This window comes from Pinus tabuliformis, chromosome 8 (assembly GCF_031772625.1).
Source record: "Pinus tabuliformis cultivar Carrire ecotype Pingquan chromosome 8, CPIR1, whole genome shotgun sequence".
Lineage (NCBI taxonomy): Eukaryota > Viridiplantae > Streptophyta > Pinopsida > Pinales > Pinaceae > Pinus > Pinus tabuliformis.
In genome coordinates, this window is record NC_142294.1 from 151,601,557 (window position 1) to 151,629,073 (window position 27,517).

Sequence of the window (27,517 nt, forward strand, 5' to 3'; positions counted from 1 at the left end):
CACTGCTTCACAAACAAGCTCCAACTAATAATTAGCCAAGTTTTTTGCCTACCAAGCTCTTATTTCCTTGTGCAATTTCCTATGGAACTATCCCATATTTAATTATGAAATTCATCATCCATAACTACGCAATCCATCATAGACCTTCCTCTTATTTCTTGCACCATTTGTACAATTCAAATGATTATACAACTGATAGTACACTATCCCTGAACTCCAATCTCAACTGGATCTTTCTCTGATATGACATGCATGAGTAAATTATGAGTGAATCTTTAGTTTACTGGTTGATCAATGTTGGTTACTCCCCACTACTATAGGTTACACCCCACTATTGGATCTTCCACTAATTCCTCCATCAGTTGGAACTAGTTTAACTGAATTTAAATCAATTAAACTGAATTAAATAATTACAACTAAAAATAACTCAACCTGGGCCCCTAAAATTTAGGAACTACTCTACATGACTCTAGATAGGATCCCAACTCGAATTAATTGAGTCAACTAAGTCAAATTAACTTAGTTAACTATTACAAGTTGCTATGAGAATTAGAATTTCAATTTAATTCCTAATTTAATTTAACTATTACAAGTTGCTATGAGAATTAGAATTACAATTTAATTCCTAATTTAATTCAAGGACAAAATTAAATTAGGATTTTCTTGTTGCAGTTTTCGACAACGTAGTCTTCTTTATTTTTAGTGGGATGTTAGTGGCGGTGAAGATGATTTAAAAGAAATTTGTATGCATTTTATTTAATGATAAGAGAGTCACTCCTAAAATGTTGCATTACCATGATAAATATGCAACGATAAATAAGAGTAGACTTATTAGAAAGTTGTGGCCATGTTAAAGAGAAGAAATCTGTCATATTTCACATTAATAAGTGACTAGTCATGTAGATAAATATGGAAAAAACTCGGTCCATTGTTCATCCACTTATGTCTCCTTTTCTCCTTCATATTCCACGGCTTCAAAGGACTCATCATTATTATTTTTAACTCTGTTCCAGCGGCCATGTTAAGAGCTTTTGCACCAATAGCTTCTAGCATAAAATTGGTGTTGTTAGTATTATTTGCTAGATTATGCCATGGTAATGTGCCTTCCTCCACATCATTATTAAATCACCATTATTTGAATCAGAATCACAACTTGCTCCATCATAATCCTCTTCTTGTGGCTGAAGGAAATTAGTATCTGGAGGTTGCACTTGGAATTGAGCACTTAGTGCACATAGCAATGAATTAATATTTTCAAGTATTTTGGACCTAATTTTGTCCAACATTTTTCTTGTGTTTTTATTTTCCATATCACTTGGATCCATAGGAACAAGGTAATCTGGTCCAAAATACTAGTAGTATTCCTCCTAGCTCATTTTTCATCAATCTCCACACCAACAAACACCGATCCCATAGTACCAACAAAAAGAAACATTAAGAATTCAATACCCACCACTTCCTGATAGTATAAATAACACATTAAATGACCTCATGTATCAAACACATTTTGCATTCACTTTCACAAAAGGGTTAAAGTAGTCCAACCTGTCTTCAGACAAAGAATTAACTCCTCACTGAAGAACAATTTCCTTGGGATTATAAACCAACATCACTTGTTCAATATTGAAAACTTCCATCATCCAAAAGGAAATTACAGCATAATATTTCCCTTTCCCACACTCGATGTCTTGAATGTCACATGCGTTATTGAAATAGTCTCCAAATTTGTGAAAAAAAAAAATCACGACCCTATCTGTTGTGTTTAAAGCCTCCTCAACTCCATCACCATGTTGAACGTCAATATCAACATGCAAAATATGTTTATGATATTTCAAGAGCTCCATAATGGCATGCACAAATTCATTCCCATAGTGATATCTAGATGCCTCACACTTCATCGCATGATGAAGAACCCCAACCTAGTTAATTGCAATGTCACATAGTTTATTGTTGATTTTCACAACAACTTTGATAGGTTTTAGAAGCACCCCTGGATATAATTCTAACTCTTATTTTACTATGCATGGGAGGTATTTCATACTTACCAAATCATACTCATTTACTATGTTCCCTTTGTCAACTACCCATTCGATTTCTTATTTGATTTCTTCTTGCAATCTCTTCATTTCATGGGGATGCTTGAGCAACTCACACATTGCAATAATTGAGAATTAAAATGAAATTTTCTCGAGGAGCCTTGCATGTATTAATTTTATGCAACTTCTTCTGTGCAAGCAACTAGGACATTTCCCACATTTTACGTACATGTCTATTAGGTTAGCCTCCAAAAGAAAAACTCAACAAATCCCAACAAAACAAACTTTTGATTTGATGCATGAATTTTCATCTTCCAAGGAGGATGTTGGCTCCTTCCAAGGCCAATTAACCACACCCATAACAAACACCAAACACAGTAAATACCTTCAAATTGGGCCCTAACATGATACACTATAATTACCAAATGAAAAATGCAAAACTTCTTCAAATCAAAAGTTCAATTTTGGCTTGCACATTCATATTTAAAACAAACTAAGTTAGTTCAAATTCAAATATGCATAACACAAAGGTTGGCTTTGACCAAGGCTATCTCAAGTCATCCCATGTATTGTTTGAATTAAATCAAACATACAACAATGTCATTCATCCCTGATCTATTGATAGGTTTCCTCAAAACTTTTCACAATTTGTTATATATGTACATATATAAACCTAATCCTTAGTCCAGTCATATACACGTGTCTTTGGTTTGCAATCTATGCACCTTTTTAAAAAACAATAGTATGGATGTTATAGATTGAAAATACACTAACTCTTGAAGTCCATACAATCTATTACAGGGCCTGTTTGAGGTACCTTTAGTCCCATATTAACTGACAAATATGGTTGGCAGTACAAACCTTATTTCTTATATTTTCATTATTTCCTCTATCAAAGAAAATCATGGCCATAACCCTATATATCAAACCCTTAGATAATTAAATTCACTAAATGAAAACATTGATGAAGCATGCAATAAGCTGAGTTCTCTCCCTCAAGTCTTCAACTTTCTTGTCTTCATACTTGGGTATGTGTTATAGACATTTTTGTGCCTTGCAGCTCCAAGCATGAAATGTCCATAAACCAAGGGCTCCTAAGTCCCTAAAAGTGTTGTTCTAACTCCTAAAGGAACAAGGTCAACAAATTACAGCTTCTCCCAGAAGTTCTCCACCAGAAACTACTCAGAATAAGTCAAAACAGGATCATTTCAGCTTCTCCACTAGCTAGCTGCGTTGCATAGCACCTAAATACACTAGCTAGGTGCGTTGCAACGCACCTAAATGCACTACCAGGGTGCGTTGAGCGGGAAATAACAAATGGCAGTGTCATTCCGCGAGGTGGAGAGACAATGGAAGCTTCCAGAATCTTCTCTTATGACACTTGCCTCACTGAATTCGACCAAGGATGAGTAAGAGGCCTTCAGTCTCCAAGACGAAGCAAGAACTGACAGAGAGAAGCCACTAATTAAATCATAAGCTGACTCATCCTCCTTGCATACATCTATATATGTATCCCTCATCCCAGAGATCCGGAGGCTGGAATTTTGCACATTGTAAGGAATTGCTGTTGGTTTTGAGATACATATCAGAGAATTGGGTGATCTATGCTTTGTTGGAGGTGAAGAGGGGCTTCTTTGCTGGGAGGTTGATGCTGGGTCAGGAATCATCGGTTGTAACTCCTCCTAGATCTTCTTGTATATCAATAAAAACTATTTGAGTTTCTCCTCCATGCTTTTGTATCATTGATGCTCGTTACATTTGTATGGTTAACTTAAATCTGATCCTAAGTTATTTATGAATATAAATCCATGTATTTGTATAGTTTTCTTCTTCTGTGATCTTACAGGTACTTAGTGAAGCTGGGCAAGTAAGGGAGCAGATAGCTAGAAGCTGTCAAAGAGGAGAGAGATTGGATCAAAGGACTAGCGCAAGACACAGGTTGGTTCTTCCTATTCCTCTTTATTTATAGTTCATAAAGGAGATACAAAAGTAGTTTTCTCTGTTTGTTTCTAAGGCAGCTGTCACACCTTAGTGGGATAGAGTAGTTCTAAATAAACACTTTTCCTGGTAACAAAATGGCGACTCCGCTGGGGACGATCGTCTAATTAGTTTGTTTGTGTATCTCTTGTTGTTTATTTCATAAACTTATAAGTAGCATTCGAACTGAATTTGCCATAACAAATGCAAAGTAGACATTTGCTGCTTCAATCCATTCACTGGATCTGTTTATGATTTGAAAAGCTTATTCATAGACTATCTAATTGCGCTTGTGATAGCTCTTAGACCCTCCTTAGATCTACCCCTGATTGTGCATTACTGATTGCTTTTACTCGGCCAAAAACCAGAGATTAAACTGCAAACCGTGACCCAAAACCCGGATAGAATTCTCGTTTCTACCCCAGCGCAGGTACTGTGAAGAGATCCTGCATTTCAACGCACTTCCCGAAAGGGAAACCTGCGCAACAATGCAGTTTCTCTGTGTTACAGGTGCGCTGATCAGCCTAGCCCTGTGCAACTGAGGTTCTTGTGCTTCACTCTTTCCAGTTTTGTCTCTGAATTTTGCAGCCTGTGATCAGTATATGACTGTTTCAAACCCCTTTTCCTTACTGATATTCTGCCTCATTTGTTCAAAAGAACTGTAGATGTTTTTGTGTATTTGTTGAGTCGTTTACAGTTTTCTGTTGCAAAAGTATAATAATCGTACTGTCGTCCTTTGATTTAGATCTGTCGCAAGTGTCGATTTTGATCATAGGAGAAAGTTTATTTGTTGTTGATGGTCGATTATGCTTTTACTATTGCCTTTGGTTTGAATTTGTGACTTTCTAGTGTCAAAACGAGTATTTATTTCAAAATCATAAAGTGTCGTAATCATCTCTACCTTTTGATTTCGAAAAGAATCTTGTTTATGTTTGTCGCTTGAAAGAAAATTCAGATTTGTACATTAACTTTCTTTTTAGCATCAATACTAAGAAAGTGAAAAACAAATACATGCATGTGCATTTTCATATAGACAGTCTGTTTGGCTTGATTTAGGAAAGTGCATTTACAGTGTGCTCTTTGCTCTTTGTGAAAATATTGTGTCTTTCTTTTCCCCTAGTAGCTAGGATTTTCATTGCTGAAAAGAGATAAAAGTTTGTTTATCATCTTTAGATTGCATTTTAGGAATTACATCTACATCTCGTGGTGAACCCAAAAGGAAAACTTCATAAGCAAGATCAACTTAAAATAAATTCAATGAATCTAACAACGCTTTGGAACTTAACGCACAACATTTAGAGGTCTAGGCTAGAGACGTATTCCGGCGTCGTAAAGCCTGGTAACTATTGTCCTCACTGATGGTTGGGTGATTCCTCCATTTTGAGACGATAAGTGCCAGTACGGACTTGTGCTCCCACGTACCGTCGAGTATATTTTGGGAGACCCCTATAGGCTTAAATCCTTTATCCATAGGAAGCCGTGTCGGCCGCCCTACTGATCGCAATGCACTGAACACAGCATTCAGGAAGATTGACTGCCGTACCGTAAAAAGTATTCTGCAGTTTTGCGATTGGTTTGGTACTCCCTCTACCTAGACCTCCAAAGCAGTCCCTTTCGTTCCTTTTTAGACTCTTTAACGGAAAAGGTCCATCTGAGCACTTGTCACTTCAGGCTCATTAAAAATCAAAGGAGACTAGAGTCATCTTTTGTTTTTTCTCGACTCTTAAAAACTGAAAAAACAAGTTGTCAAAACGTATAAAAATTTATTTTAAGCGGAATAATCATTACCCCTTTCCTATGTTGATCTTGGGTTGAGAAAATGGAGTCTACCAACCAAGGAATTCCCCTTGGAGGAAATCCTAGTCCCTTCTCCTCTTGGGGAGATGTTGGTGCACCCCATATGGCCACATTGTCGCTTCCAGGGCTGAAAATTGGTTTGCCAGTATGCCTTTTCTCAACCTCTGTCGTTCAGAACACCACTATTCCTGAACAATCAAATCAGCAATTAGACGAATCCAGAGTTACCCACCAACCTTCTGCTTCCTCTAATTCTTCCTCTCCTCCTTCCTCTTCGCTTGATGGGGCTGGTAAAGCCAAAAGCCAAGTTCCTAAAGAGAAGAAGGAAAAGAAGAAGAAAGAGAAGAAGAAGAAGGAGCCAAAGGCAAATGGGGGCAAATGAGTGTCGTCTAACGAAAATCCACACACTGCACCGACCAGGCCTAAATCACCATGTGTCATTTGCAAAGGAGACCATTTTCACAGAGATTGTCCTTGGATCCCTCGGATATTAAGGGACTGGTCTCCTCGTTTGCACAACCCGGTGTCGTCAACCTCTGATAATCATGTTGAGAGCACACCGTCGACTAGTGAAAGTGAAACCCCAGGACAAAAAGGAAAATATAGATTTCCTTGTAAACTGTGCGAAGGCGATCATGCCGTCCACCGTTGTCCCTTCTTAGATGAAGCTAAAAAAGTTTTGGATGATCGTCCGGTTTCACCGTTACGACTTCCTCCTGGATATAAAAAACTCTTGCTGAGTCCGTCACTAGTCGAAAATCCGGTTGGCCCGCTCAAGTGGTCGACTGAAGCACCTATCATTGAAGATAAACCATCCGGATCCATACCAGACGAAAGTCAAAAGGTCAAGGCGGCAGTTGACCCGGTCTTTCCTTCAGAGGTTTTATCTTCAGATGATACAGTCACTAAAGAGAACAAGGATGACACCGTCCAAATTCTCTTCATAAACACAGACTCCGATGAACATGGGGGCAATTTACCCGTTCCTTTACCGCAGGAAGGAAGTTCATCAGAGCCATACCCGACTGTCTATTCGGTCCCACCTCCAAGCAACCTAGTTGTCTCCTTCGACTGGAATCAACTAGGCAGACCCCGTTTACTAGCAAGCATACCATCTCGAATTATCGTTCAAATATATAGAATGGTTATGGCTGGTACCATAATAGATGAGGGGGCTTCTGTGAGTATCCTTTCCTCAACTGCTTGGAAAGCGCTTGGTTCGCCATCGCTTTTGCCTGAGATGAGAAATCTGACAGGCTTTGATAAAGGAACCAGTCGACCTTTAGGGATCCTTCCCGATGTGCCCATAACATTGAGAAGGAAAACCGTTATGTGAGTTGGCGGGCATCATCGCTTACCTTTGTTTATCTCAGTAGACATCGCCAAAGAAGCATTTTGTTTACGCAGTGAATAGAACAATCTTTGGGTAACCTGTAAGAGGTAGGCCTCTCTCGGTAAAACAAATGTTTTGGCGGAAGGAAGTAGAGGTAACCTTGAAACTCTGTTTAATACCTGAAACCTTTTGGAGTGCAAGAAAAGAGCGATCATTTATCTGTTTTTTGGATTGATCGTCACCTAACTTGCATAAAGAAAGGATGTGGGGCAAAACTCTAAAAGTTGTCATTTTTTATATGAGATATTCTTATCATATGACTGGATTAATCGAGCAGTGTTACCGCAAGGTTCAAGCTCGTTAAAAAATAAACCCGCACCGAGAAAATGTTTCCAAATGTTTAAGCTCGTTTAAAAATGAACTATTCCCAGGTAAATAACCACCGTGAATGAAGTATTTCAGCCATTAAAGCCTTGGTCGTGTTTGCACCGTCACCTCCACTTTTTCATTGGCCGATCGTTCACCTCCATTTGATTGTTTACCCATTTTGAGGAACAGCTGCGAAGAGTGATTTCACTAGCCATCCTTGTGACACTGCCGTGATTGGAAAATTCCAAACCTTACCTAGAATCAGCTGCTACCCATTTTATCACTCGTTCCTCAAAAGACGAGTCTTCTTTAAGCTCTTTTCAAATGACTCATAAAATATGAAAAGATTGCCGAGTCCTTGGCCTTGCAGCTCGTTAAAGGGACAGGAAGTGCTATCCCTCCTCTAGATTTTAATCTTTTTGGACCTGAGGGATTATTACATAAAAAGATCGAGCACTTGTTTTGTTCGGCTCGTTAAAGCTATCGAAAATTCATCCCTTCTGTATTGTTTTATACTTTTTCGGACTTAAGGGATTAGATGACGAAAAAGGAATTTTGGAGCTACCTTTACGTACCTTTTCAGACTCTCTAAAAATGAAAAGGACTGAGTTATCTTTGTCGTTAAACTCGTTAAAAAGATTAATAGTGACAAACTTGTCTTTAGACGAGAACAAGTTTCACCATCGCTAGGCTCGTTAAAACATAGCGATGGGTTTGCCCGAAGGGAAAATTATAGAACAAGCATATGTTATCCTCCTCAAGCTTGACAAAAATAAAGAGGTACTGGTCAGCAATGACTAGGGAAAAATTGGGAAGAAAACTCAAAGAATCTTTATTGGTAGCAAGTCGCTCTTGAACATGACACTTCCGCTCCGTGCCCGAGTCGGGTTGGGTTGTTTCATTCACCGGTCACATCGCCATGGTCACGCCATACCATCCACATTTGGGGTTAATGCTACCAATCCATCACATCAGTGTCGCCGATATGTTCAAGAGAAGTCATCCAGAGAAGTCACCTGTGTCCCACCCACTACCATACATTATACTCCATTCTTTCATGACCGCCACCCTGAACCTATATCATCAGATCGTTTTCACCTCCATCAAAATCATTTGCTCCGTTCCATGTCATTGATGTGGGATTCATTAAGGCCCTCCTGTGACGGATCACTTCTTGTCGACATCATCTCATTATCCAAGAAGTTGGTCTACGAACACCCCCTTCAGTACTTTGAATCTTGCATGCCTCAATGGCAAGTTTCTCACTTCCGGCGACAGGTTTACATCAATGACCTTCGACCGAAAGATTTTGCGTGGTGTTCGACGCCAAGTCCTTTATTCACACGACATGAATTGTACTGCGGTACCTTGAGGATCATTATCATTATTGGTGATTCCTCTCGCGCTTGTTAACAGTTTACATCATTGACTGGTAATCAAGCGATGTCTCTCCATGTTCGACTTCAAGACATTTCTCACATGGATCGACTTGTACTTCGAGTGAAGATCGGACGAGATTGAAGACCCCGGATCTAGTTTCATCCATCCGGGCTGCGATATATATTCAGGGAAATAAAGACATTAAAATGTACAGCATTGCAGCACAGATAATCATCCTACCAAAAGGATGATGGTGATGAGCCCCAAAAATGGATAATTATTTGGGCTCATTCAACCTCCTAATTCGACTTAATCCACCATTCTCATTAGTTTATTGCATGTTTTTGATTATATTTATGCTAATAGATTGAATTGGGTTAGTCATTATGCCAACAAGTCTAATGGGTGCTTTGTGTAGCCTTTTTGGTCAACTTGGAGACAAAATTGAAGGTTTTAATGAGCACTTGGCAGCCAAATTCGTGGGAGAACAAGGGAGAGGATTTGTAGGAAGTTGTCCCCTTCATTTATGGGCCCTCATCTCAAATTCTCCACCATCAGCTCGAAGTTGAAGGGCCACCAAATCAATTAGCACAAGGGCAGCCAAGCAAGTCAAGTAGGACTGTTGTTAACTACAAGTTTTGGGCAGCCGAGTCCCTAAAATTTAGAAGGACTGTTGGGTCCTCAATTTGTATAAATAAGAAGGCTTAGGGCCTCATTTTGGTTAGCTATTAGTTAGCCAATGGTTAGTCATTTTGTAGGTAGAAGTTAGCTAGTTTGTATTTCGATTTTGAGGCAATAGATTAGCTTTGCTTTCAGCTCATTTTCAAGTTCTCCTTGTGGACAGTTTTGATGTAACTCTTCTTTTCTTGCTCAATAAAGATGAATCCAGCTTTGCACCAGCTCTAAATCTCTCTTAGGAGGCTATAGATCTTGGGGTTGGGCCCATCTCAAGCGCCCAATACCTCCTTTGATTATCTTTATGTGTTTTTGCTGCATTCTTAGAATAAAATCTGCTATTTAGATCTAAATCTTGTTTTGTTATTTAGTTTGTTTTTTGATGAGTAAAATAGCTTTTCATGCTCAGATTTAGTTGATAGGTTGTTAACAGAAAAAATCTTCAAGAAAAGGGCCAACAAACATCTATGGTTTCACCTCTCCCTTAGTGGGATCAGGAGTTGTGACTAGGATGACTTTGCTGCCCACAAAAACACTGACTTTGCTTTGCCATGCAATCATTAGTGTTTGGTTTTCATTTGTAGAAGTTGGTTACATGTTCATATCTTTGAATTCTTCATTGCATAGTAAATGTACATGGTTTCCTTGCAAATAAATCTGTTGTCCATTCTTGTTACTGTTAGCTAGATCATATTAGGGTAGCATAACTAGATCTTTGTTTTCTTGCATGTCTTTGTTGGTTCAGTTGGAAACACAAATTGCAGAGCACCTGTACCACTTCTTTGTCTACCCAGACTCCCTCAAACCCATCTTCTCCATCTCCTAACTTGGTTTCTTGCCTCACGTTGCCATACTGCCCTCATAACCCTACCTTTTGTGCAGCATTACTTCAGTCTTCTTGGAACAAGTCCAGCCATCTACACCTTCTCCTCAACTCTATCCATCAGTCCTTGGGTCATTTCAGGCCCCTACCCTACCTCCCTATCCATTCATGCACCTTACCTCACTCACCCATCCTCCAAAATCCAATTTTTAAACATCCTGTAGAAAAATTACAGAACATCCTGTAGAAATCCTAAACATCCTGTAGAACCCCTGCAGACTTCCTGTAGAAGCTCATAAACGCGGTTTCTTGGCAGCCAAACTTTGTGAAACTCTCTGGAAGGGTGTTAGGGACCCCTTAGACCCTCTCTGAACCTTCCCAACCTTTCCCAAGCATTTCTCCCCTTGATCTACCCCTGCACAGTAAAAAGCCAGTTAGAAGCACATGCATGATAATTCCAACAACTTGAACAAAAATACAAAAAGATGTTTTCTTCAGATAGAGGTAGTCTAGACACATGTATTTTACCTTCATAGAAGTAATGGCATCTCTTTCAGTAGTTTGCATGCTCTCCTTTGCGTCAGTAGGACTAGCTGGTAGAATTAGGGTTTGCTAGGGTTTGCATTTCTTTTTGGCTTTCAGTTTCTTTCCGCAAGTAGATTAGCTTCCTTTGAGTTAGCTTTCATCCATCAGTTAAAAAGCTTCTTCTAAGAGCTCATAGAGGTCGGCTCAAGCCCCTAGCGGACTTGTGCCAGCTGACCAAGTGACAGCTGTGGCAAGAGCTAGTACTTGTGCATACAGCACCATCGCTTCCAAGTTTGTTACGAACTACCAGGTTGATAAAATTAAAGAAGGGAGTTCTAGGAGTTGTAGCATTATTGCTACAATACTGGAGCCCACCATCTTTTTGGCGCCATTGCCGGGGAAGCGTCAGAGTATTGGTGATTGCCGCTATTCTTCTATTTTCTACTACAACCTTCTGCTAAGTAGTTTATTTCATTTCCATTATGCAATTTCGTTTCTGCAAAAGTAGATTAGCATTTCTCGCTTTCATAGATTAGCATTTCAATTCCGCAATTTCATTTATGCAAGCGTAGATTAGCATTTCAATTCCGCAAGCGTAGACTAGCATTTCATTCCTGCAATTTCATTTGAGCAAAATAGATTAGTCCTTTCCTGCTTTCATTTCAATTCCGCATTTTCATTTTAGCAAGATAGTTAGTTGCAGTTCAATCTATTTCAGTTTTGCAGGTAAAAGTAGAAAAAAGCAAAAATCAACCAAAAATATTTCATTTCATCCCTTGTAGGAGTAGAGATAAGTTAGAAAAATGATTGCAAAACACCTCCACTGCTTCACACAGTCAACCTTCTCTCTTCTTTGATGGTTGTGATTAAAGAACCCTTAGGTGGACAACAAGACATATTTTAAGAACCTGAAGGGAAGAAGAAGAAGAAACCATTCCTTTGGAGCAAATGGCTACAAGCAGAAATGTTGGGAGTAGTACCTTGTCCAAAAATGAATTTGAAAATCAGATGGAATATTTCAAGAGTGATATGAGGCAGTTTCTTGCCATGCAATTGGATACCCTACGGATCCAAAAGAAGCAAGAAGAAGCCAAGAGGGCTTTGGCCATTTTTTGTCCTAGGTGCACTAGAAAGCATCCTAGGAACGAATGTCCATTGTACTCCATAGAAGTGTGTTTTGTCTGTGAAGAATACCATCCTACAGATCAGTGCCCTTCCTTACCCAGAATCAAAGCTGCATATCAGAGAGCCAAAGGAGCCACTGAATCACTCTATTATATGAACCAAAGGAGGCCACATGGACCTAGATCTTACCAGCAGGAGCTGCAAGGGACACCCGAGACCTATTATGACCCCTATCAAGCCACTTTCATGCCTTCTTGGGGTCCCCCTGCTCATCCTTCCTGGTTCACACCTCCTCCGTGTTCCTTCATAGATCCATATTATGCCCAACCAGCTGCTCATTCGTTTCACTCTTATGCTCAGCCACAGCCTCAGTGAAATGCAACTCATCAGGGGTGGAGGCCCCAGTACAACACTCCTCCCACTTCTTTTCCTCCACCACCTACTCATCCACAACCATCACCTCCTCCTCCACCAAGGCAACCCCAAATGCTTACCCAGCCACAACCCCATCCGCATCCATCTCGAATATACACCCCCACTGAGCTACCCATACCACCATTTCCAAACTTGTCCATTGGAGTAGCTCAACAAAATTGCAATGCTGAGACACAACATGTCCAAATGACTCCTCTTGAGCTCGATGATCTTCACCATAGCTTAGGAAGAGTGTTGCAAAGCAGAGATTATCTTGAAAGCATTGAAGGGCCACATCCGACAAAAGAAGATTCAAAAGAGGAGATCAAAGAACCATGGACTGCACTTGATGAAGAGAAGAGATCAAAATCAGAGATCGAGAGAGCTCCCTCATGGTTACCATCAAATCTTCCATGTATTCAAGAGAAAGATCAGCAAAAAGAGGTAGATGAGGAACTCATGTTAGAAGGTGACATGAAACATGATCCAGATCAACAAAAGAACCAAAGATATCAGAGCTATATTGAAATATGGTTTCAGACGGTCACTAAGTTGCAGCAGTACTCTCTTCTTCAGCTATGTTTGATCCCTTCAAAGTCAAATCATTTGGTCTCTGAGATCCGGATAGCTGTCAAAGCATGCATTTCAAGCCTCCACATCAGTTTACCTCTAATCTCGATGTGCACATGGCTCCATTGGAAGTATTCTTATACTTGAGAACGATTTTGTTTTTCAAGTAGGGTAGGGTAGAAAAAAAAGAAAAAAAAAAAGAGAAAAAAAAAAAGAAAAAATGAAAAAAGAGGAAAATAGAAATCTAAGGTGAAAACCTCCTCGGAGGCGCCTTAGATTGGCTCATTGATTGAAAACCTCCATGAGGCGGTCAATGGGTTGGAAAAAAAAGAGAAAAGAGAATAAGATCTCTGGGTGAAAACCTCCCTTGGAGGCGCCCAGGGCAGGGAATTAGGGTGAAAACCTCCATGAGGCGCCCTAGTTGTTTTTCAAAAAAAAAAGAGAAAAAGAAAAAGAAAAATAAATCTAATTTCCATTGAATAATTTCAGGTTGCAGCAATGACATTGCAGGTCAGGAGGATCACTCAAAACAAAGACAAAGGAGTTTTTGTGCCTTCTAGAGGAAGTTCTATATTTCTACAGGAAACATCCTGTAGAACCTTCAAGCGAGCCAGATTCGATTTTGGAAGGGGGTCTAAAGCTTGGAATCCATTGGTTATGCCTGCAAGCATCCATGTTACCATTTCTCACCCTTTTCCATCATCTTTTCCACCTCATTGTGCTTCTCATTGTGCTTCTACAGGAAGTTCCTGTAGAAATTGTAGGAAGCTAGAAATGGATTTCAAAAAGGTGGTTTGGCGAACATGGTAGCTTCCTCAAGGGTTCAAAAGTCCTCTTGCAATCTTCAAACTCCTCCTCCATCATCTCCATACCTGCATCACAGCCCAAGCTCAGTTTTTCTTTCCATGCAAAAACTTGCAAAATGCTTTGAAGAGAAAATACATAGAACAAAATTTGTTTTTGCCATAACTTGAAAACCATGCATCCATTTGAAAAACCGCTTTATGGGGAATTGTACAGGGGTGATGGCAACATGCCTGAGCAGTTTCAGTCAATTCCAGTGCACGGTTTCCAAGAAATTAGCCTCCATCACCATCAATCATTTTTTCATTTTCTCCATATCCGTGCATCCGTTTCAAAACCTATTTCATGGGGATATGCAAATGGGTGATAGTAACCTATTCAAGAAGTTTCAGCCGATTCCAATGCACGGTTTCCGAGAAATTGATCTCCGAAATCTTCAGCCATTTTCCATTTTTCTCGAAATCTGTGCATCCATTGATCATGATTTTGCTATGGGAGGTGCATCATGATGATAGGAATGCGCTCAGCAAGTTTCAGATCAATCCGGTTTGCCGTTTGGGAGCAATGGCGAAAACAAGTTCCGGTCCTGTGAAAATTCAGCGCAGCAGCTTGAAGGTGCAGATCTGAGCGTGGAAATGAACTCCTGCAGCATGCATCCGGCCAGAGGACACCTGCACAAGGAAAACAAGCAAAAATCATCAGCCAAGCCCTCAAGCAACCAAAGGATCCAGGCATGCAGCAGCAGAATATGAGCATGCAGCAGCAAAAAGCACCTCACAGCAACCATCTGACTTCAGGTACGTGACTAAACCTTGTTCCTCTATTGCATGAATCTAATCTAAGCACTGCATGAACGAATGAGATGGGGGGATTCAGCTAGGAAGCTAGCCATATTCGATTGCACTCATCCAGGCAAAAATCACGCAGCATGCATGGGTAAGTCATTCACATGGAAGTTGAAAAACACAGTTAGTGGTAGATCTGTTAAACTCCAGTGCACAGGACATCAAATAATTAATAGATAGAGGAGAACATATAGTTTATGACATCACTGTAGTTCGAATAAAGACAGCACACGTTTTTTCCAGCTCACCACAAATCACGCAGCAGTTAAAGAAGGCTCAGCTGAAACTCACGAACTGCTGTTCATCTGCACTTTCCACATCCTCAACTGAAGTGTGCACAATCGGTTAATTGGTTCTCTATCATCAACTCATTGATGGTTGTTTTATTTCTCTCAGAAATGGTTGCAATGATCATGATGCGAAAATTTGTACCGGGATATCTCAAAATACAACCAATTAGAAAAACAGGATGAGGCTCAAGAGGAAACAGGATGGAAGTCGGTCCATGGAGATGTGGTCAGGGCCCCAACCAATGCAAGCTTACTTTGTGTCTATCTGGGAACTAGAGTTTAGTTTTTTGCCATGACACCAGTGACAATGATATTTGCAGTCCTTGGTTTCCTTTCTCCTTCGAACCGTGGAGGGTTAATGACAGCTATGCTGCTATTATGGGTGTTTATGGGTTTGTTTGCAGGGTATGCATCGTCACGTCTATATAAGATGTTCAAGGGCACAGAATGGAGGAGGAACACGCTGAAGACAACATTCTTGTTTCCAGGCATTGCCTTTTGCATTTTCTTTATTCTCAATGCACTGCTATGGGAAAAAATTCATCTGGTGCAGTTCCTTTTGGGACTATGTTTGCCTTGGTCCTTTTATGGTTTGAAATTTATGTGCCATTGGTCTTTGTGGGCAGTTACTTTGGCTACAAGAAACCTGCAATTGAGGATCCAATGAAGACCAATAAAATCCCCAGGCAGATTCCAGAGCAAGCTTGGTATATGCAGCCCATTTTCTCAATACCAATTGGAGGCATTTTTCCTTTTGGAGCTGTATTCATTGGACTGTTCTTCATATTAACTTCAATATAGTTGCATCAGTTCTACTGTATATTTGGGTTCCTGTTCATTGTCTTTGTGATCCTCATTGTTACATGTGCAGAGATCACCATTGTCCTGTGCTACTTTGAATTGTGCGGTGAAGATTACAACTGGTGGTGGAGATCTTATTTGACTGCAGGCTCCTCAGCATGTTACTTGTTTCTCTATGCCACATTCTATTTCTTCACCAAGCTGGAGATGACAAAGCTTGCTTCTAGAATTTTATATTTTGGCTACATTCCCATCATGTCATACTCATTTTTTTGTTCTGACTGGTACAATAGGTTTCTATGCATGCCTTTGGTTTGTGCGGACAATATACTTATCAGTGAAGATTGACTGAGGCTCTGCATGCAGCTACCATTTTTCAGAGGGGCCATTTAAATTTTGGTTTAGGGGAATGGTGCTTGCTCCTTTGATGTTGTTTTAGAGGTTTTTGGGTAACATTACAGGAGACACCAATGTCTATGTGCTGCTGTGGGAGTTAACGCTGAAGATGTTGCAGAAACACAATGCCGAAAGGGGGCCTCCCAACACAAGCAGAAGGGTCCCTACCAAGTTACCAGGCATCCTCACATCCACTCCCTCCATGAACACTCATTTTTTCAAGGTTCGGACACAATCTGGTCATGGTTCAACCTTCTACGGGAAGCTACAGGACTTTCTACAAGAAGCTCTGTATTTTTACCCAAAACATCCTGTAGAAGCCTTTGGGCAGGCCAGAATCAATTATGGAGAGGGATTTGAAGCTAGAAGTCTGTTGAGGAGGCATGCAACCACTCTTTTCTTCCATCCTCCACTGGTTTCATCTCCTTTCACCACCATTGCCACCATCAGATTGAATATACTTTCACAATCATACCAAAGCTGAAACTTCTCTAGGAAAAGGAGCACAGGCAGTGGGAAGAACAAAGAAGCATGGTTTCATAACAGAGAAGAGGACATCACTTCAGAAGCTTGGCATGACAAGGAGGCCACCAAGGCCATCAAAGATGAGGAGATAGATTGGTTACTCAGAGGATGAGCAACACTTTCAGTAGGGGGGTGATGATGAGCCCCAAAAATGGATAATTATTTGGGCTCATTCAACCTCCTAATTCGACTTAATCCACCATTCTCATTAGTTTATTGCATGTTTTTTATTATATTTATGCTAATAGAGTGAATTGGGTTACTCATTATGCCAACAAGTCTAATGGGTGCTTTGTGTAGCCTTTTTGGTCAACTTGGAGACAAAATTGAAGGTTTTAATGAGCACTTGGCAGCCAAATTCGTGGGAGAACAAAGGAGAGGATTTGTAGGAAGTTGTCCCCTTCATTTATGGGCCCTTACCTCAAATTCTCCACCATCAGCTCAGAGTTGAAGGGCCACCAAATCAATTAGCACAAGGGCAGCCAAGCAAGTCAAGTAGGACTGTTGTTAACTACAAGTTTTGGGCAGCCGAGTCCCTAAAGTTTAGGAGGACTGTTGGGTCCTCAATTTGTATAAATAAGAAGGCTTAGGGCCTCATTTTGGTTAGATAGTAGTTAGCCAATGGTTAGTCATTTTGTAGGCAGAAGTTAGCTAGTTTGTATTTCGATTTTGAGGCAATAGATTAGCTTTGCTTTCAGCTCATTTTCAAGTTCTCCCTGTGGACAGTTTTGATGTAACTCTTCTTTTCTTGCTCAATAAAGATGAATCCAGCTTAGCACCAGCTCTAAATCTCTCTTAGGAGGCTATAGCTCTTGGGGTTGGGCCCATCTCAAGCGCCCAATACCTCCTTTGATTATCTTTATGTGTTTTTACTGCATTCTTAGAATAAAATCTGCTATTTAGATCTAAATCTTGTTTTGTTATTTAGTTTGTTTTTTGATGAGTAAAATAGCTTTTCATGCTCAGATTTAGTTGATAGGTTGTTAACAGAAAAAAGCTTCAAGAAAAGGGCCAACAAACATCTGTGGTTTCACCTCTCCCTCAGTGGGATCAGGAGCTGTGACTAGGATGACTTTGCTGCCCACAAAAACACTGACTTTGCTTTGCCATGCAATCATTAGTGTTTGGTTTTCATTTGTAGAAGTTGGTTACATGTTCAGATCTTTGAATTCTTCATTGCATAGTTAATATACATGGTTTCCTTGCAAATAAAGCTGTTGTCCATTCTTGTTACTATTAGCTAGATCATATTAGGGTAGCATAACTAGATCTTTGTTTTCTTGCATGTCTTTGTTGGTTCAGTTGGAAACACAAATTGCAGAGCACCTGTACCACTTCTCTGTCTACCCAGACTCCCTCAAACCCATCTTATCCATCTCCTAACTTGGTTTCTTGCCTCACGTTGCCATACTGCCCTCATAACCCTACCTTTTGTGCAGCATTACTTCAGTCTTCTTGGAACAAGCCCAGCCATCTACACCTTCTCCTCAACTCTATCCAGCAGTCCTTGGGTCATTTCAGGCCCCTACCCTACCTCCCTATCCATTCATGCACCTTACTTCACTCACCCATCCTCCAAAATCCAATTTTTAAACATCCTGTAGAAAAATTACAAAACATCCTGTAGAAATCCTAAACATCCTGTAGAACCCCTGCAGACTTCCTGTAGAAGCTCATAAACGCGGTTTCTTGGCAGCCAAACTTTGTGAAACTCTCTGGAAGGGTGTTAGGGACCCCTTAGACCCTCTCTGAACCTTCCCAACCTTTCCCAAGCATTTCTCCCCTTGATCTACCCCTGCACAGTAAAAAGCCAGTTAGAGGCACATGCATGATAATTCCAACAACTTGAACAAAAATACAAAAAGATGTTTTCTTCAGATAGAGGTAGTCTAGACACATGTATTTTACCTTCATAGAAATAATGGCATCTCTTTCATTAGTTTACATGCTCTCCTTTGCGTCAGTAGGACTAGCTGGTAGAATTAGGGTTTGCGTTTCTTTTTGGCTTTCAATTTCTTTCCGCAAGTAGATTAGCTTCCTTTGAGTTAGCTTTCATCCATCAGTTAGAAATCTTCTTCTAAGAGCTCATAGAGGTTGGCTTAAGCCCCTAGCGGACTTGTGCCAACTGACCAAGTGACAACTGCGGCAAGAGCTAGTACTTGTGCATACAGCACTGTCGCTTCCAAGTTTGTTACGAACTACCGGGTTGATAAAATTAAAGAAGGGAGTTCTAGGAGTTGTAGCATTATTGCTACAATACTGGAGCCCACCAGATGGCTCTATCAGGATCATCAGTCTACCATCAGACGATTGTCTGTCCTATGTACATGAAAATGAATTTATAAAGCTGAGCATGGGAATGCCCACCTCAGCTAGATCATGAAAACAGTATGAAGATAATGTATTGTATTGTATCTTATTACAGGTCTCCTCCCAGCATTGAAAGAACTTCGGATCCTCATAATAAAGCATTTCACCCGATTAACGGCCTCATACTTTAGGGGACAACTGTTATAGACATTTTTGTGCCTTGTAGCTCCAAGCATGAAATGTCCATAAACCAAGGGCTCCTAAGTCCCTAAAAGTGTTGTTCTAACTCCTAAAGGAACAAGGTCAACAAATTACAGCTTCTCCCAGAAGTTCTCCACCAGAAACTGCTCAGAATAAGTCAAAACAGGATCATTTCAGCTGCTCCACTAGCTAGCTGCGTTGCATAGCACCTGAATACATTGGCTAGGTGCGTTGCAACGCACCTAAATGCACTACCAGGGTGCGTTGAGCGGGACAAATGGCAGTGTCATTCCGCGAGGTGGAGAGACAATGGAAGCTTCCAGAATCTTCTCTTATGACACTTGCCTCACTGAATTCGACCAAGGATGAGTAAGAGGCCTTCAGTCTCCAAGTGGAAGCAAGAACTGACAGAGAGAAGCCACTAATCAAATCATAAGCTGACTCATCCTCCTTGCATACATCTATATATGGATCCCTCATCCCAGAGATCCGGAGGCTGGAATTTTGTACATTGTAAGGAATTGTTGTTGGTTTTGAGATACATATCAGAGAATTGGGTGATCTATGCTTTGTTGGAGGTGAAGAGGGGCTTCTTTGCTGGGAGGTTGATGCTGGGTCAGGAATCATCAGTTGTAACTCCTCCTGGATCTTCTTGTATATCAATAAAAACTACTTGAGTTTCTCCTCCATGCTTTTGTATCATTGATGCTCGTTACATTTGTATGGTTAACTTAAATCTGATCCTAAGTTATTTATGAATATAAATCCATGTCTTTGTATAGTTTTCTTCTTCTGTGATCTTATAGGTACTTGGTGAAGCTGGGCAAGTAAGGGAGCAAATAGCTGGAAGCTGTCAAAGAGGAGAGAGATTGGATCAAAGGACTAGCGCAAGACACAGGTTGGTTCTTCCTATTCCTCTTTATTTATAGTTCATAAAGGAGATACAAAAGTAGTTTTCTCTGTTTGTTTCTAAGGCAGCTGTCACACCTTAGTGGGATAGAGCAGTTCTAAATAGACACTTTTCCCGGTAACAGTATGGCATTAGGTAAAACAATTTGAACCTTTTGAATACCAGTTATGTTGCACAAGAGTCTTAATAATGGTATTCCAGGTGATAGTGTTGGAAATAATACTGGGGGGGGGGGGGGGGGGGGGGGGTGAATCAGTATTAGTCAAGTCAATAAACTTTTTCTTTTCATACTCAATTTATATATGCTACTTCAATGAAGGTAACCCACGTGTACACGCAATTGTGTTAAAGGAAACAAGCGTATATCCAGCAAACTAATGATTCAGTTAATTCATCATATGTTGATCTTTAATCCGTGCATCAGTGCTTTATTAAACATTAAACAATAACCATGTGTAGTTAATAACATAATGAACTATCACACATAAGCAACACACATGAACACCAAGATTTAAGGTGGAAACCCAATGTGGGTGAAAACCACCTGTTGTTGTCATCTCTATCTTCTTTTAATAATAAGAAAATTTGTTTACAACATTATACTGTTGCAGACTCATACCAGTACGTAGGCTTCTACTTGCAGAAGGTTACTACCTTCTCTCGTTCTCCATCTTCTACTAGAAGGGAGCTACAACCCCCTAGCTCTTGTACTAGCCGATATGTTTACTAGTACGTAGGCGCCGACCTACAGAAGGCTACAACCTTCTCTCTTCCTCCAAGGACCATGTTTCATAAATTTTCAGATTGGATGCTCCTGGTACACAACAATACACATGAAGGCCTCGTTTCATCTAATTTTCATATTGGACCCATTATCAACATTGAAGCTCAAAATTAATCACCACTGCACTACAACCATCAAATACATCTGCATTAACCAATCATTGAAACTCAATTATACATCTTTGAAACAACCACAACTGAATCACTGAAATCCCATCGTCACTGAAGCAAATCACTCTCAATCAATCTAAACAATCAGTATATTTTCATCAAACTACAGTCACCAGAACACAGGATTCTGCAACAACAGTCAAATCCACCTGTAACTTCAAATATCATATTACATAATGTATACGCTACTTAGATGTGTTGAACTAGCATGTATACACGCTTTTATCAAATCCAACCAGCATATATGTCTGTAAATATTAATTCATAATTATGCAGCTATTCCAGACTTCAGTCATACCCAAATCATAAAATTTACAGAACAACACATGTGTCAGTATTCAGATCTAGAATAAACATGGTCAAACCATATAAAGATAGTTCATTTCAAGCCTTAAGATCCCGATCCATCATTAGATCTTGTCCCTCATCAACCGCTAAGGTTCATCCTTGGTTTAGATCAAGTAAAGCACCATAAGCTGATAACCTGCATACTAGATCTCACACTACATCAGATGTTCAATACTTGCACACCATGGCCTAATGATCTTCTCCTCCTTATATAGTTTTAGGCCTTTCTCAATACCATGGACCAAAACCACTTAGGACCAATACCTTGGACCAAATACCTAGGGTCAATACCTCGGACCAAATACCTTGTACCAATACCATGGATCAAAATACCATGGACCAAATACCTCAAACCAAAACTTAGTTTCCAAGATATACGCATTTTTCCTTCTATGAAAGTGCGTGTATATGTATATTCTATTTGTGTTCAGTGAACCTGCGTGTATACGCAACTCGATCAAGGTGAACCTACGTATACCTCTCTTTCTTCATTATTTGTAGTCTGATCTATAATTCTTTGTTGTTAACATGCTATACTGTGATCTTTCATCTGAGTGAGTTGCCATCAAGGACAACACTTGTATCATAATGCCAAGAATCTCCCCCTTTGGACTTGATGGCAACAACAACACCAAGTCACTCTCCCACTTTGACATCAAGGGCAAAGGGTGGACCAAGATATCCTCCCCTTTTGATATACAATATGTTGTCCATGCTCCCCTTGAGTACATGTTGAATTCTCTGATTGAGCTCCCCCTTTGTACATGCTGAGATGCACTAAAACCGTCCATGCTCCCCCTGAGCACAAGTAAAGTCTACAAGAAGATTTTCTAAAAGAATAACATGACTCTATAACTCAACTATGTGAGGATGACCTTCCTATCACCAATGGCTCATACATACATCCATCTCCCAACCATGTGGGGATATACCAAATTTGACTCATCCACCCAACCAAGTGGGGATATACCAAATTTGACTCATCCACCCAACCAAGTGGGGATATACCAATTGTTTATACATGACTGAAATAGAAATTATTACATCATCCTTCCCATGCATAGTGGGGCTACAAATTAGGTATTTTCATGACCTTTACATCAAATGATATACATGACATTTATAACAAGGACAACCAATCTAAACAAGACCACGATAGTCATCAGTAACTATCTTACACCATATATGATCTGCACCATCAGCAACAATAGGATCAATAACCTGTATATTTCCATCATCAAAGAGTCACCTGAATCAAAACAACTATGTGGATCTATACCAAGATCTTCTAAGATAATGCCAAAAATGAATTATTAGAAGCATATGCTCCCCCTGAACCTGTGCCAACTTATGAGTACCAACACATTTCTACATATCATCAACAAATTGTAACCATCATCAAACAAAGCAGATAAGTGACTGAACCATATCAGACTCCTTTTCCCGAGTCTGACTCACTACCTTTTCCTCATAACACTATACATGTGACTGTACAACTTCTAACTCATGTATATACGTGACTTCTCTTCATAATAGCTGCGTATGAAAATTGGAATACTGAATTTTTACACTTTTAGCTTCCCTTGGGTCTGTTATGTCTACAAACTGAGCTATGCCACATCTTTCTGACAATAATTCCATCTTCAACACCTTGGATTGTGATGAAGTATGCTCTTTTTGGTTTTGTGTCCGAAATTTTCTCCTGCATTCCTTTAATTTATGTCCAAACTTGTTACACACATAACATCTTACATGTTTCATATTCCTTTTATTGCAATCAATATCTTTGTGACTAAACATATTGCAAGCAAAACAATATCCCTTAAAGTACCTAGAACGTGATGATATTTCTATGTGACGGTCTTAAACCATTGTACTTCTGCATCTAGCTGCAACATGTCCAAAATTATGACATATAAAACATTCAACATCATTCATTGAAGGAAATAACCGACTATCACTTCCACGGTTAGGAGTAAAAGAATTTCTTTGAAGAATTTCTTTCCTTGGTTGTTGATGGGGTTGACATTTTATCTATTCATTGAGCATCTCAGATTTTTCATTGGAGTTCCTTACCTCACCTTGTGAGCTAGATTCACCTTCATGAAAGCCAAGACCAATCTTTATAATGGGCAAACGCTGAACTTTGAGGATTTCATCTAACGTTTCTGATCCTTTAGCAAATCTAAGATTCAGAGTCTTTGTCTTTTCAAGTTATTTTCTTAGACTTACTATTTCACATTCCAATACTTCATTGTGTTTGTCCTTTTCAGTGAGTTGATGTGTCACTGTGTTTATGACAGTCTCCTTTTCTGCCAAACTGCTTTTAAGTTGACTAATTTCTTTAAGGAAATCTTCCTTTTCTAAGGCATTGTTTTCATATGCCATGAGTAGTTTAATTTCTTGATCATCTTCATCACTATTGGAAAATCCATCACTATCATCATGAGTATAATAACTTCTATTACCTTCTTCAGACATCTTTTCTTTGACATGAGGGCATCTAGCAGCGTAATGACCAACTCTACCACAAGAAAAGCATTTGAAAGGTAGCTTACCTTTGAACCTTCCGAAACCCCGTTGAAGCTTCTTGACAAAGTTCACCTCATCTTCTTCTTCTGAAATGTATCCTGATCCATTGTGTTTTTCTTTTTCTTTTCCCTTTGCTGGTGCTTTAAATGTGGCTTCTCTCATATCCGATGGTCCTCCTTTTCTCATCTCAAAGGCAGTTAAGATTCCATGAAGCTGCGTCATAGTGATATTCTGCAGATCCTGTTTTTCTTCTATGGGAGACACTTTGGGTTCAAATTTAGCAGACAAGGATCTCAAAACTTTCTCAACTAAGGTAACTTCCTTAATTTCTTCACCCAAATTCTTCATATAATTGACAATCTCATCTATACGTAGGAAGTAACTAGCTATGCTTTCATCACTATGCATCTTAAGGGTTTCATACTAAATTCTAAGAGTTTGAAGCTTAGCACGTTTTACTTAAGAGTCTCCTTCGTAGCTCAGAACGATTTTGTCCCATATTTCTTTGGCTGATTTGAGCTGCATGACCTTGACAAACTCTGATTTTGACAAACTTCCCAATAAAATAATGACAGCTTTGACATTGGTTTCATATTCCTTTGAACCTGTTGTATCTGTAGGAATTGTTGTTGGAAATGTATATCCTCCTTCCACAATTTCCTAGACATCTGTTCCAAGTGATTGTAGATAGGTTTTGGTTCTTATTTTCCAATACATAAAATTGCTCCCATCGAAGATTGGTGGTCTGATGGATACCATGCTTTCTTGATTATTCATGTTGATGGATCTCCCTTCAAGTGATCAAGCTTCTTCTGAAGGACCTGCTCTGATACCAATTGTTGGAAATGATACAGAGAGGGGGGGAGGGTGAATCAGTATTAGTCAAGTCAATAAACTTTTTCTTTTCATACTCAATTTATATACGCTACTTCAAAGAAGGTAACCTGCGTATACACACAACTGTGTTAAAGGAAACAAGCGTATATCCAACAAACTAATGATTCAGTTAATTCATCATATGTTGATCTTTAATCCATGCATTAGTGGCTTTATTAAATATTAAATAGTAACCATGTGCAGTTAATAACAGAATGAACCATCACACATAAGCAACACACACGAACACCAAGATTTAAGGTGGAAACCCAATGTGGGTTAAAATCACCTGTTGATGTCATCTCTATCTTCTTTTAATAATAAGAAAAATTGTTTACAACATTGTACTGGTGCAGACTCATACCAGTATGCAGGCTTCTACCTGCAGAAGGTTACTACCTTCTCTCATTCTCCAGCTTCTACTAGAAGGGAGCTACAACCCCTTAGCTCTTGTACTAACCGATATGTTTACTAGTACATAAGCGCTGACCTACAGAAGGCTACAACCTTCTCTCTTCCTCCAGGGACCACGTTTCATAAATTTTCAGACTGGATGCTCCTAATACACATGAAGGCCTCGTTTCATCTATTTTTCATACTTGACCCATTATCAACATTAAAGCTCAAAATCAATCACCACTACACTACAACCATAAAATACATCTGCATTAACCAATCATTGAAACTCAATCATACATCTCTGAATCACCCATAATTGAATCACTGAAAGCCCATCGTCACTGAAGCAAATCACACTCAATCAATCTAAACAATCAGTATACTATCATCAAATTGCAGTCACCAGAACACAGAATTCTGCAACAACAGTCAGATCCACTTGTAACTTAAAATATCATATTACATAATGTATATGCTACTTAGATGTGTTGAACTAGCATGTATACGCTCTTTTATCAAAGCCAACCAGTGTATATGTCTGTAAATATTAATTCATAATTTTGCAGCTATTCCAGACTTCAGTCATACCCAGATCATAACATTTACAAAACAACACATGTGTTAGTATTCAGATCTAGAATAAACATGATCAAACCATATAAATCTAGTTCATTTCAAGCCTTGAGATCCCGATCCATCATTAGATATTGTCCCTCATCAACCGCTAAGGTTCATCCTTGGTTCAGATCAAGCAAAGCACCATAAGACGATAACCTGCATACTAGATCTCACACTTCATCAGATGTTCAATACTTGCACACCATGGCCTAATGATCTTCCCCTCCTTATATAGTTTTAGGCCTTTCTCAATAACATGGACCAAAACCACTTAGGACCAATACCTTGGACCAAATACCTAGGGTCAATACCTTGGACCAAATACCTTGGACCAATACCATGGATCAAAATACTATGGACCAAATACCTTGGACCAAAAATTAGTTTTCCAAGATATAAACACTTTTCCTTCTGTGAAAGTACATGTGTACGTATATGCTACTTGTGTTCAGTGAGCCTGCGTGTATATGCAACGTGGTCAAGGTGAACCTACGTATACCTCTCTTTCTTCATTCTTTGTAGTCTGATCTATAATTCTTTGTTGTTAACTTGTTGTATTGTGATCTTTCATCTCAGTGAGTTTCCATCAAGGACAACACCTGTATCATAATTCCAACAGACAGTGCCACTCTTACGCATTTCAAAAAAAAAAAGAGATGTGTAGACTCCAATCGCTCACATCTAAATACCTTAGATGCCTCATTGATCGTATATGTGCAATATGTCAACGAATTCTTGTAGTTTTCCCTCTTTGTGGATCCTATTGATATTTCCATCCATACTTCCAATTCCCACTCCATCATTAAGTTCATTGAATATAAGCAGACTTCCTTCGAAATGAGAATTGTTGGTTGTGGAAATACTAGAAAATGTTCCAATGTCCATAGCAGCATGCCAACCAAACAAGTGATTGAAAAGTGTTAAGGCATCGACAATGAATATTAATATTGTGTGGGAGACATGGTTTTCAATGGCCTATACTAGCATAACCAAAGGTGTGAAGTATAAAGAATTGAGTCTTCTTTGTTTTAATGGGATCATGGCTCCTAGGATTGTATACTAAGTTGAAGGATTGAAATTTGAAAGGGGTGTGAACTTATTGATTTTTTTTTGTAACTCATTAGGAATTTCTTCATGTATCCATTAAAATAATTTGGGGATGGACAAAAATATTTGTAACAGGATACAATTTTGAAATTTTGGACATCTCTCTTCAAAAATCCTTTCATAGGGATGGTGAAAAGTGTGTTGGAATTTTTAGACATTCAATGAAGACATAGCAGAGTCAAAATTATATAATGCATCTTAAACTTTATATCAAACTAAAACAAACCTTACATCAAACTAAAACAACGAATTAAGAGTGGAAAATATAACACCATAAAGGAATATAAATGTTGGTCATGTGTACATATAATTTCAATCTGGAGAGTAAAGAACATTTATGTACAAGAGAATTTCCGAAACCATTTGAGTTTCATCACTCTGTTGTTGAATTCTTGTTAAGTAATTTCGTCAACCAATTTGAAATCATAGCAAAACTTTCTTGTTTATGCTATGGTTTTAGCTCATATAGGAAAAACGTTGCAATTCGGGATCTGATGCCACCTATGACACTCCCCAATCATCTAGTTGGGACCATGCCACGACTGTGACACTAAATTAATCACCACATGTATATAAA

The 27,517-nt window shown here is 39.3% G+C and overlaps 1 pseudogene; it reads right to left on the minus strand.

Annotated features, from left to right (window-relative positions):
• Positions 1 to 1,442: 1,442 nt before the first annotated feature.
• Positions 1,443 to 26,718, minus strand: LOC149234576 (histone deacetylase 19 pseudogene; annotated as a pseudogene).
• Between the last annotated feature and the right edge of the window lie 799 nt (positions 26,719 to 27,517).